The following is a 12,318-nucleotide window of genomic DNA, read 5'->3' as shown; positions in this document are numbered from 1 at the left end:
CAAACACACAAACAAAATAAGCATGCAGAAAGCAACAATACGGACAACAGATAAGCAATATGCAGAGTAAAGCAGAAGAAAGTGAAGAAATTAAAAGAGAAATTAAAAGTGCTTCATGTGTCTCAGAAGGACACAAGAAGAGAAATCCAAAAGAAATTGTTTAATAATTACAGCCACAAAAAAAAAACTTGTTCAATTGTTCCAAAGTTAAAGAAAGTTAGGGCTTGGAGCGTTTGAAGAGAGAAGAGACCACAGAATCAATCTTAGAGAGCAATCCATCCACCTTGTTCCTGATCCCCGTATCAGCATTCTTGATGGCAATCAGTTGTTGTTGCTGCTGAGAGTCCAGAACAGAGACAGTGGTCTCTATGGCATTGATCCTGGTGTGTAGAAGGGTCAAGGAGTCCTGAATTTCCCGGAGTAACTTGTTGAGCCCAGTAGTAGACATCAACGGAAAATCCACAGCAGTCGAAGGAACTGGATCCGAGTCTAGGTGGATAAACACTGTTTCACCTTGATCCTGCTCCTTCAGAGACTTGGACCCAACCAACCTTTGACTCTTCCTCACAGATCCACTAGGAACCCCTTCTTCATCCATCTTCCTCTTACTACCCACCTCAACCTTGACAGGCATTTCCTCCCTCTCAAAGTCTATCTTCCCATTGACCAACCTTAAACTAAGCCTGGTCAGAGTGTCCTTTGTAAGATAATTTTCTGGCTCAAGGGAAAAAGGAGGGACTGGCAGGCAGTTTAACTTTGCTGTGTTTGAAAACAGAGAGAGAAGATTTCCATAACCCACTTTGGTGTTATGGAATGTAGTGAGAGAGATGTGAAATAATCAAAGAGGAAGTTGATTTTGATGTTTGTTACAGGCAGTACATAATGGAAAGATCCATTAGACTCGCCTGGGTTCTTTTTGAGAACGGGGTAGAATGAAAGCCAAACAAACTGACTAACAATTTTGAAATGGAGACAATTCTTTTTGATATAAAGATAATGCAGTAGAATTGCCATTAAAGAAAGCAAGAATTTTAGCATTTGAAACTCCATTTATGTTCTTTGCCCTACCCTTAATATAATCTTTGTAACCCTCAATTGGGACATCAAACCATTCCCCCAATTTCTTCTCAGTAATAGTGACCACGGAACCACTCACTACAGACACAGAGACACCCTTAGTTATAGTAAAACCTGAACAAAACTCTTTTTAATTTCTTTTTCATAAAGACCCTCATCCAAACTGACAATTTTCAACCATTTTTGAAATTTTAAGATGTTTAATAATTCAGTCCACTTCGACTTTTTGCACCATCCAAACTGACTCGCTTTGTAGGTACTGTAATATCCTTTTCTTGTTTGCTTTCAACTTCATTTTCACCATCTTCTTTTTTCGGAGAGAGAGAAACAGGAGCAGAGGATTCCAATTTTGACCCGGCATAATCTTCTTTAGTCTCGGATGATTCTTGAGCACTGATTTCATCAAGGGATGGTGTTTTCTCTCTGGAGAAATTTTCGTGATCACCGGTATTCTGGGTTTTGGAAGACATGTTGAAAGTGTTTTGCAGAGAGGTTGAAGATGAGCGAAGGGAGAGAGAGAGATGAATTGATGTGATAGTTGGAAATTATGAGGGGTCACTGATGTGATGGGTTAGGTTATAAAGTAATCATGATACCGTGTGAAATAGAAGTGGAGAGTTGGGTTTAATGAAACGGTTTATGGGTTTTTGGAAGGCATTTAATGAAGTTTTTTCATTTAACTTAGATTAATTGAACGCATAATAGTGGCTATAATTCATATTAGCGTATTTAATTTTTGGAAGGAAAGGTGTGAAAAGAAAGAGAAGCAAGGAAATTTGGAGGGAAAATTAAAAAATAGAAAACAAAAATTACTCTTGCATATGATAAAATTTTGTCCATAATGTACAAACTACATACGTACCAAATATGTGCAAGGACACTAAGGGTAATATTCAAAGACATATGTGAGTCCTTATACTTGACCCTAGGTGTATGAATTTTAATTCATGAAAGTTGCAGGACATACTTAGTAAGAAACAATTTGAGGGGAATCAACATCATGTGTACATTTAAATAATTTTTATCATTCCTAGTTCCAAGCGTACTTTTCAAACCTGTCCCTAGATAGAGGTTTAGTCAATATGTCAGCTATTTGATTTTCAGTTGGACAAAAATCAACTTTGACTAATCCCTTTCTACATTGTTTTTAGGAAATGATGTCTAATGTGAATATGCTTGACCTAGAGTGATGAACTGGATCCTTGGAAATGCAAATGGCACTAGTATTATCACAGAGTATAGGAACACACTTAAATTTTATGCCAAAGTCACGTACATGTTGCTTGATCCATAATACCTGAGAGCAGCTGCCACATATTCAGCTTTGGCTGTGGAAAGAGCAACTGTGTTCTGTTTCTTTGAGCTCCAAGAAACCAAGCTTGATCCTAGGAACTGGATAATACCCGAGGTGCTTTTTCGATTCACCAAGTCTCCAGCATAGTCAGCATCGGAATAGCTTACTAGATCAAAGATGTCACTTCGAGGATAGAACAAACAAAATCATCACTTCCTTTCAAATATCTAAGAATCCTTTTAATAGTTGTCAAATGAGATTCCTTAGGATTTGATTGGAATCTAGCACATAAACCAACACTAAAGGAGATATCAGACCTACTAGCAGTTAGATAAAGTAAGGAACCAATCATGCTCTATATAATTTCTGATCTACGGACTTACCACTTTGTCCTCATCTAACCTTGTCTGTTCCTATAGGAGTATGGTTTGTTTTTGCTTGATCCAGTCCATATTTTTTCAATAACTCCTTTACGTATTTTTGTTGATGGATCATTGTTCCTTTTTCAGTTTGCTTGATTTGCAAACCGGGAAGAAGTTTAATTCTCCCATCATGCTCATTTCAAATTCACTACGCATTAACTCAGCAAATTCTTTACAAAGAGATTCGTTAGTTGCACCAAAAATTATATCATCCACATAAATCTGAACCACTAGGATGTCTGTTCCTTTGGATCGAAGGAACAGGGTCCTATCAACTTTCCTCGTATAAAATCATTAGAAAGTAAGAATTTTGAAAGTCTTTCATACCATGATCTAGGAGCTTGCTTAAGCCCATAAAGAGCTTTATCTATTATAGACATGATTAGGAAGATCCGGGTTTTCAAAACCAGGAGGTTGTTCCACATAGACGTCTTCAATAAATATCCATTTAAAAATGCACATTTGACGTCCATTTGGTACAACCTAAACCCCATGAATGTCGCAAAGGAAATCAAAATTCTTATTGCTTCTATTCTAGCTACAGGAGCAAAGGTTTCATCGAAGTCAATACCTTCTTGTTGATTATACCCTTTGGCTACGAGTCTGGCTTTGTTTCTTATGACTGTTCCATGTTCGTCCAGCTTGTTCCTGAAGACCCATTTTAGCCCAATCACCTTTTGGTTTTTAGGCTTGGTCTCAAGATGCCAGACCTTGTTCCTCTGGAACTCATTCAGTTCCTCTTGCATGGCATTTATCCAGTCAGACTCCAGTAGGGCATCATTGTGACTCGTGGTTCTGTCATAGACAAAAAGGCATGGAAAGCACAAAATTTTTCAGTGGGATCTCGTTTGAGTTCCCTTTTCAATATCACTTATATTAAATCCAATGGAGGATTTCAGTGTTTCCATGGTTTGGTTCAAATATCCTTGTCTCTGCTCCTCCAGCTTGAGGAGCTTCATTCTTCGTTTACTGGAAATTTTTGCTGTGTTCCTCCTGTATAACAGGATCAGGAACAATATCTCTTCTTCAGGAATATGCTTTTTTTGGTTCCTGCAGGTGTTAGTTCCTCATCAATGTTACTGACTCCTCAAACGAGTCAGTCCTATTTCAAAGTCATTTTCATGACTTAGTTCCTGCAGGAGTTAGTTTCATCAAAAATAACATGGACACTTTCCTCAACACACATTGTTCGTTTGTTGTAAACTCTATATGCTTTACTACTTAAAGCATATCCAATAAAAACAGCCTCATCACTTCTAGCATCAAACTTTCCTAAATTGTCTTTACCATTGTTATGTACAAAGCATTTACAACCAAAGATTCTAAAGTATGAGATATTGGGTTTTCTTCCTTTGATAGCTCATAAGGGGTCTTCAGACAATGGTCTTAGCATGACTCTATTGATTATGTAGCATGCCTGTTCACTGCTTCAGCCCAAAAGTTCTTCGTAAGATTGCTTGCTATGATCATTGTTCTTGCCATGTCCTCCAAAGTGCGATTCTTCCTTTCTACCATGCGATTTTGTTGTGGAGTCCTAGGAGCTGAGAAGTTGTGATCAAGCCTTCATTTCTGCAAAACTCATCAAATTTGGAGTTTTCAAACTCCTTACCATGATCAGAACGCAAGTGCTTAATTTTAAAACCACTTATTCTTTGAGTTCTTTTTGCAAAGTTAACAAATTCATCAAATGTCTCATCTTTGCTATGAAGAAAAATAACCAAGTGTATCTTGAAAAATCATCAACTATAACAAGCACATATCTCTTACCAGATCGACTTTGGATTCGAACAGGGCCACATAAGTCCATATGAATCAATTCAAGAGGACTTTGTGTACTTACCATTTTCTTTGATTTGAACGAGGATCTAACTTGTTTACCTTTTGCACATGGTCCACAAACTTCATGATTTAAGACTTTGATGTTGGTAATCCAACAACTAAGTCCTTACCACTTAGCTTCTGGAGCAATGCCATACTTGCGTGACCACATCTTTTATGCCAAAGAAGTGGTTCATTGTCGACGGCACTTAAACAAGTTAGATTGTTCCTAGGAACAAGGTTGAGATCAACAACGTAAGTGTTCCCTTTCCTTGTTCCTTCCAGAATCTTGGTACCTGTTCCTGCATTACTTACTACAATACTCATCAGTAAAATTCACACTGTTCCCTTTGTTGCAAAATTGAGAAATACTAAGCAGATTGTGTTTTAAACCCTCGACCAAAAATACATTATCTATGGAATGTGACTTAGACTTTCCTACCTTCCCTATTGCTACAATATTACCGGTAAGATTGTCTCCGAAGGTCACAGTTCCTCCATCATAGGCTGAAAGCGAGGAAATTTTATCTCCTGTCATGTGTTTAGAACAACCGCTATCGAGGTACCACAGGTTGTTCCCCCTCACTTTAGCCTGTATCAAAAAATCAGTCAGTGGTAGGAACCCAGTCTGACTTGGGTTCCTCTGTCGGGCTAGTATTTCTCTTAACTTTCCACACTTGCTTAATTAAGTGAGTGTTCATCTCAATATGTTCTTCTCTGGAGGAACAGTCAGACACTAGGTGTCCACTGTTCCCACAGTAAGAGCATATTCGGATGCTTGGAAGATCAACATATTTTTTCATTTTATTTTTCTTCTTGTGATTGAAACCTAACCCACTTTCCTTCATTTTTATATTTTTGTATCCAACTCACTGGATCAGGAATTTCGTTCTTGAAGATTCCATTTTCTCTTTAAGTACCAGATATTTACTTAAAACCTTTTCATGTTCGAATTTTAACTTTTCGAACTCGGATCTGTATTTATGAGAACTGGTTCCTTCAGGAACGAATAGTTTCAATTCAGCCATTTCCATATTCAAGAAATAATTTTCATTTTTAGCATTTTCAAAAGCTTCTCGAATACGTCGGTTTTCATCAAAAACTTCAAAGAATCTTTCCTCAATGTTTGCATTCACTATTTAAACCAATTTGAATGTCCTTTGGTGACTTCTAAGGCTTTTTCTAAATTTTCTTCTCTAACACAAATGGCCTTATAGTCATCCAAAGTTTCCAAAAGTAGTTTTATTAATTGATTCTTTGAAAGTTCTTTTAACTCTTCTTCAATAACATTAATGCGTACCTTGTTGTTTGGCAAGTCTTCTTCCCGTCGTCTTTTGCCATGAGACATAAATACTGTTTCCTCTTCTGGTTGTTCCTGCTCCTCGTCTGAATCGATTCTCCCCAGGCAGCAACCATGGCCCTTCTCATATCAACTTTTGAAAGGTTTTTGTTGTTCCTTTCCTTCTCCTTGTACTTTCCTTTGCTCTTTTCATTTTCCCAGAGAGGACATTCCTTTATGAAGTGATCCGGACTTCCACACTTGTGAAGCTTAGCTTCCTGCTTTTTCATGTTCTTTCCTTTGTAGTTCTTGTTGAAGAACTTTTTGAATCTTTTCACGATCAATGCTGCCTCTTCATCATCAGTTTCTGAATCCTCCAGATCATCGGACTTGAGAGTCAAGGCTTTGGGCCTACTAGAGTCAACTTCATGAGTTCCTAGATGGATTTCATGAGTCAACAAGGAACCGGAAAGTTGCTCGATATTGAATGTGGTGAAATCTTTTGTTTCAAGCAGGCAGTGACCTTTGCCATCCATTTTTCATCCTGAGGTAGACTTCGTAGAACTTTTCGTACTTGTTCCTCGGAGTGATGATCTTCCTAGAGATTCAAGTTCATTAATTATGTTGGAGAACCTTGTGAGCATCTCTTGAAAGACTCCTTAGGCTTCATTTGAATAGCTCATATTTGTGCATGAGCATGTCAATTTTGATCTTGACTTCTTTGTTCCTTCGTGAGTAACTTGAAGAATTCCCACATTTGCTTGGCTGATTTGCATCCCATGATTCGATTGTGTTCATGGGGACCAAGCCAAGTGGAGAATCTTTTTGGCCAAGTTGTTCATCTCCATCTTTCGAAGTCATCTTTATCATATTTGAGGGAGGTTTGGGAATGTCTTCACCTTTTTCATTTTTCTCTGTGACTTCGAAGTCACCAATCTCTATTACTCTCCAAACATGATAATTTTCGGCCTTAATAAAAAATTTTATACGATTCTTCTAGTATGGATAATACTTTCCATTAAACATGGGTGGGCGCTGAGTTGAGTAACCTTCTTCCAATCTTTCTCCTGATGTGTTCATCATTTCCAGGAACTAGCTCCTCAGTGCTAACTGATTTTGGAGGAACCTCGCTCTGATACCAATTGTTAGTCTAGGACGAACACTTAAACAACTACAAGAGGGGGGTGAATTGTAGTTGGGAGATTTTCAAACTTTTTGCGGAAATAAAAGAATGATTGAATAAGAAAGAAGTAACTTCATGAACAAGAGAGAACTAGGAACACGAGATTTTTACAAGGAAAACTTCCTAGGCCCAATAGGAAGAAAAACCTTGACCACGAGGGATTTTGACTCAATTTCCTTTAATAACTTTAGGCCAAAAGACTCACTTTTGTACAGCCTAAACTCAGACCTACTCTGTTCCACGGAACTGGTTCCAGTCAGCTGTTCCCCCTGAACAGTTGACTTTCTCTCTGACTTCACTCGAAGTCTTTTCTCTTTCTTCTTCTCTTTCTCTTTCTCTTTTCTCTCAAAATGATTACAGATTTAGATTCACTCTAACCCAATCTATAATACACTAAGTACAAGAAGAAGAAAACCGAATATACTTTCACTAAAATATTACACAAAAATTCTAAACATACATAAAAGATCGTTACAAACAACTATTTGTAGAGACCAATCTTCTCAAGTTCTTCTCCACGATCTTCTCCATGATCTTCTCTCTGATCACACGCAGCTTAAATTCAGCCACTTCTCCCATTAATATGTCCGTTGATATATTACCGTTGGCAGTTGGTTAGTTATGCTCCACAACCTCAGCCACTAACACGCGCATCTCCACTTTCCCACGCCTTGTTAGTAGGTTAGTTGTTGTGGTTCCTAAAATATAGAACTACCATAACGCCTCCTTTTTATGCGCTTGTTTAGGTTAGATTTTGGCAGCTCCTTGTTTATGGAATAATCAAAAGGCTGCACACAAACTAACTAAACAGAATATTATGGAATCATAACATATCATAATTTTTACCTCCATAATATCAACGGTTTTGTCGCAAATAAAGTTTTCACTACTACAATAAAGGGCAAACATAACTCCCCTAAATTAACTCTTATTTAAGTAAATGTTATGTAAAGTCTAAATTTAACATTTTAACCGTGTAACTGTTATCTTAGGTTGTATTGAGAATATTTCAGTTAACACTTATCTTGATGTGTGTTATCTTTGCTATATGATGTTTTAATTTTTTTTGATGAGAATAATAAAAAATGTTATCTTTGTTTTATTATTAATAATAATAAATTTGTGAAAATAATTAAATTGAAAAAAAAAAACTGTCACATCTAAAAATTAGGAGCACTATACGTATCCTTGATTTTTTTTTTGGTCAACACCGCCCTTTTCAAGTTCAGTTAACAGTTGCCAGTTGCTATGTTCCCCTCGCCATTGCTACCTCAGGTTCCCCTCATCATTGCTACCTCTGGTTCCCCTTTCTACCTTCGGCTCTCATCTCTGACGGTAATTCACAATTCGCACATTCATTCGGCCAGTGACAAATTCCATTGCAGCAGACAAATTCATTCGACCCGTGAGGAATTCGCAATTTCAATCTACCTAGCAATTGTTTTGGGAGAAATCGACTACTACAATTGCCTTTGTTGCCAGCAATTTATGGGTAATTCTTAATTTTCAAGTCCTTGGTTATTCCTACTACTCAAAGAAATTGATTTTGGTGGCTTTATTGCTCAAATTTTTGTTCATTGAATCAATTTTCTTATTTCTTTGATTGGTAATTTTAAATTAAATTGTTTAGTTACTATATTGATTTTCTGAAATTGCCAAATCTGTATATAGAATGTCGTATGCTTGTGGAGTTCATGTTTTTTTTTTTGGGTTATATTTAATTGCATTTTCATGTCTTCATTAATTAAAATTTCACTTTTGCAGGAATAATTTGGATGTGAGAGAACTAGCGATTAAATTTGGATGCGTTAGGATTATCCCATTTGTGCAGAAAGGATTAAGACTGTAAGTATTTCTATTTTCCCGACGAAATTTGATTAAATGAAAGAAAAGTTGGTTAGATTTGATGTGATTTTGAGAATTCTTGAACGATTTTGCTTTACACATTATGTGTTTGTTAAATTGCCTGAATTGGGAGCTTTTTTTGTTCCTTTTCGGTTGGAGTAAAGGTATAGACTGATAATTGTATCGTGCATTGGATCAATTGATGATTATGTTGGGATGAGAATCTCATAGGATGTAGTTGAATGTGGGGGTCAGTTTAATGTGTGAAAATGCTGCCTTTAAGGGTTTTTCTCATGTTGTTTTATTGATATAATTTTCAGTTATAAGGACCGATTCTTTGCTTCACTTCCAGCTAGTAGGCGAGGGAGCACTGATTTCACTCGTCCTGTTTTTATTGTTGTGGCGTTCTATTTATGCGCTAAAAAAGCATAAGGTACATTCACAACTTGCTTGTTAATGTAACTCGTTTCATTTTTGTTTCAGTTGATAGTGGATTCTTGATGCTTGCAGTAACACATAGAATTGCATTTTTTTGGTTTTAGAAGTTTGAAGGTATCTAAGTATTTTATTCAGCTAAATTCTAACCATATGTCTTTAAGTGTTAAGGGATTATCACCCCACCATACTGTTGTTTCACTAGTTTCCAGTAGTGGATATATGTCTTACTTTTGGGGCTGTCTTTAGAGTTTTATTGTCAAGCATTTGAAGTTGGAACCCTCTTATGTTTATCTCTCAGGTTCTATTTATCGATACATAGATAAAAATGCTTCTTTAAATGACGATGGATAGGCCTATGCATTATTTTGCAGGCTGTTGTTGTAAGCATTGATCCTCGTCGAGTGTACATAAATACTCTTACTGATGTACCATTCAATACCAATGTACATAAATACTCGTCTTTCGCTACTACAGAAAAGGGCAAACATAAGACCCCTAAATTAACTCTTATTTAAGCAAACGTTAGGTAAAGTCTAAATTTAACGTTTTAACCGTGTAACTGTTATCTTAGGTTGTATTGATAATATATCACTTAACACTTATCTTGATGTGTGTTATCTTTTCTATGAAATTATTATGTAATGCTTTAATTTTTTTATTAAAATAATACAAAATGTTATCTTTGTTTTATTATTAATAATAATAAATTTGTCAAAATAATTAAATTGAAAAAAAAAACTGTCACGGCTGAAATTTAGGAGCACTTACTACCCGCCTTTTTCAAGTTCTGTGACGACTTGATTTAGAAGCTTTTACAAAAGTTTATTTTAAAACTACCTTGCAATACCAGCGCTGATAATCCTCAATTTTTGCTGTTGCAGGTTTCCTCCTGAGTTGTTGAGGAAGTTGAATACATATTGCCTTGTAATGCAAAACCATAAAGTGAGTTTATCTTCAAACCCCAGATCTTGAAGTCAAAAACTAGAGATGGCATTTGGTCTTTGTCAGCTACTCGATTGAGGGCAACTTTGGTTCATGTACTTTCTTGAGTCCATGCATACTTGTGATTGCAGTCCTGCCAGTCCATGTGCCTTTTTTCTTATATGAATCATAGTCTTTGGTTGCATGACTTACATCTTTATATCCGGTTTCACCTTGTGATGTTGATCTTGTCATACATTTCTTTTAAATAGCTTTTCGACGTATTCATTCATTGATTTGCTTTTGCAATGCGACAGTATGGTTTACCACCTGAAACACTTCAAGGGAATCAACGCCTGTCAAGTTTCTTTAACATTTTAACAACTAGCACAGACAGAGACCCTTTTTCTTCCAATATCATCAACATGTATTTCCACTTTTAGTTTCCAACGAGGTTCCCCTCACGGTTGGCGGTTGCTACCTCCGGTTCCCTCAAGATTGCTACTTAAGCCCTTAAACTTCTAAAATCTCTTAATCTCTCTCATATTTGATCGCTGCAAAACTCTTGGATTCCATTTTCCCGGATGTCGTTCAAGCTCCCGAAGACCCTATTCTAGGAGTAATTTAATTTCTATACTCTATTTGTTATTCTATCATCGATTTCGCTTGCTGATCTTCTGAATTTGTTTTTTTTTTCCGTTTGATTTGTTTGTTAATATGATTGATCAAATTTATTTTTATATGAGATGATGAATTGTTGTGAAATATTAGGTCACTGTTGCTTATAACAAGGATCCTAGTCATGTAAAGTTGAATTTAGGAGTTGGTGCTTATCGAACTGAGGTGCGTTTCTTTTGCAATTTCATTAATAAATTAATTTATTTTAATTGTATATTTGTATGATTTTGGGAAATTTATTTCAAGTTGTGATTATTATGAATGGTAGGAAGGAAAACCTCTTGTGTTGAATGTTGTTAGAAAAGCTGAGCAAAAATTGGTTAATGATCCGTAAGTGTTGTTGTAATTAGGTGATTATTTGGATTTCGGTACCACATTTGATTGTTGTGTGTTTATTTGTGAGAATTGATAACTTTGTGGTTCAAATTATTTTAAGGTCGTGTGTGAAGAAGTATCTTTCGATTCTCGGATTGGTGGACTTCTATAAGTTGTCTGCTAAGCTCATTTTTGGTGCTGACAGGTAAACCTTTTGAATTTTTTTTTGTTGATTGTTATAGTTTTATTTGATTATTTTGAGTTTTTCCGCGTAATTTGTGTCCTGGAAATGATTGTTAGTTATCTTGTGATGTTCAACAAAAGGTGTTGTCTCTCTTGATGTAGTACTCCTTGTGTTCTTTCAACTTTAAAATTCAAATTGATGCTGTGTGGAATAAAGTCACTAAAACGGGTTGTGCTAATCTTATCTCCTCTCTTCAGTCAAGTTCTACTGCTCCTTGCTCAATTTCCTAGACTCTTTCTCATATTGGTTCTGCTAATTGTTTTATTTTGTTTTGATTACTGTATTTATACTAATGCTTATTTATTTTCTTTCACCCTGTAGTTTATGTGTTGGGGTTATTATTATAAACATCATATTAGAATATCTGAATATCTCTAAATATTATCTAGGACATAATAAACATAATCGTTTATAGCCAAGTCTGACCATAGAACTGCTGTCTAAGTTGAAAAGGCACCATATTAAACGCATTGATAGTACTAGACAAAGTATTTTATGTAGGTAGCCTCTCATAACCTCATTTCATTAATGTATATACAATGGGTTTCTGACCTAACATCTTTCCCGCTTTGAGTTGGATAAAAAGAATCCTTATATGATATTTATATTTGTTAGAGTTTATCGTGAAATATATCCTACTTTGACTACCAAAAGGCAAACTCACATTTTTCTTTTGTGGACATAGGGAGATTAAAAACTAAACATGAGTAACTAACAAAGAAAGTAAAAGGTGTACTAAATGAAACGCTTTTTACAACTCCTAAGTCCTAACAATTATTAAAACAAAGGACCAAATAAACTCCA

The 12,318-nt window shown here is 35.9% G+C and overlaps 1 long non-coding RNA gene across 1 annotated transcript; it reads left to right on the top strand.

The window, feature by feature from the left end:
- Nucleotides 1-10,861: 10,861 nt before the first annotated feature.
- On the top strand, nucleotides 10,862-11,379 carry LOC125495168 (uncharacterized). Its single transcript, XR_007271853.2, has 3 exons — nucleotides 10,862-10,896; nucleotides 11,049-11,120; nucleotides 11,224-11,379. It is a non-coding gene; the product is annotated as an uncharacterized LOC125495168 (long non-coding RNA).
- The last annotated feature ends 939 nt before the right edge of the window (nucleotides 11,380-12,318 follow it).

This window comes from Beta vulgaris, chromosome 2 (genome assembly GCF_026745355.1).
Source record: "Beta vulgaris subsp. vulgaris cultivar EL10 chromosome 2, EL10.2, whole genome shotgun sequence".
Lineage (NCBI taxonomy): Eukaryota > Viridiplantae > Streptophyta > Magnoliopsida > Caryophyllales > Amaranthaceae > Beta > Beta vulgaris.
This window is presented reverse-complemented; position numbering and strand designations above follow the sequence as displayed.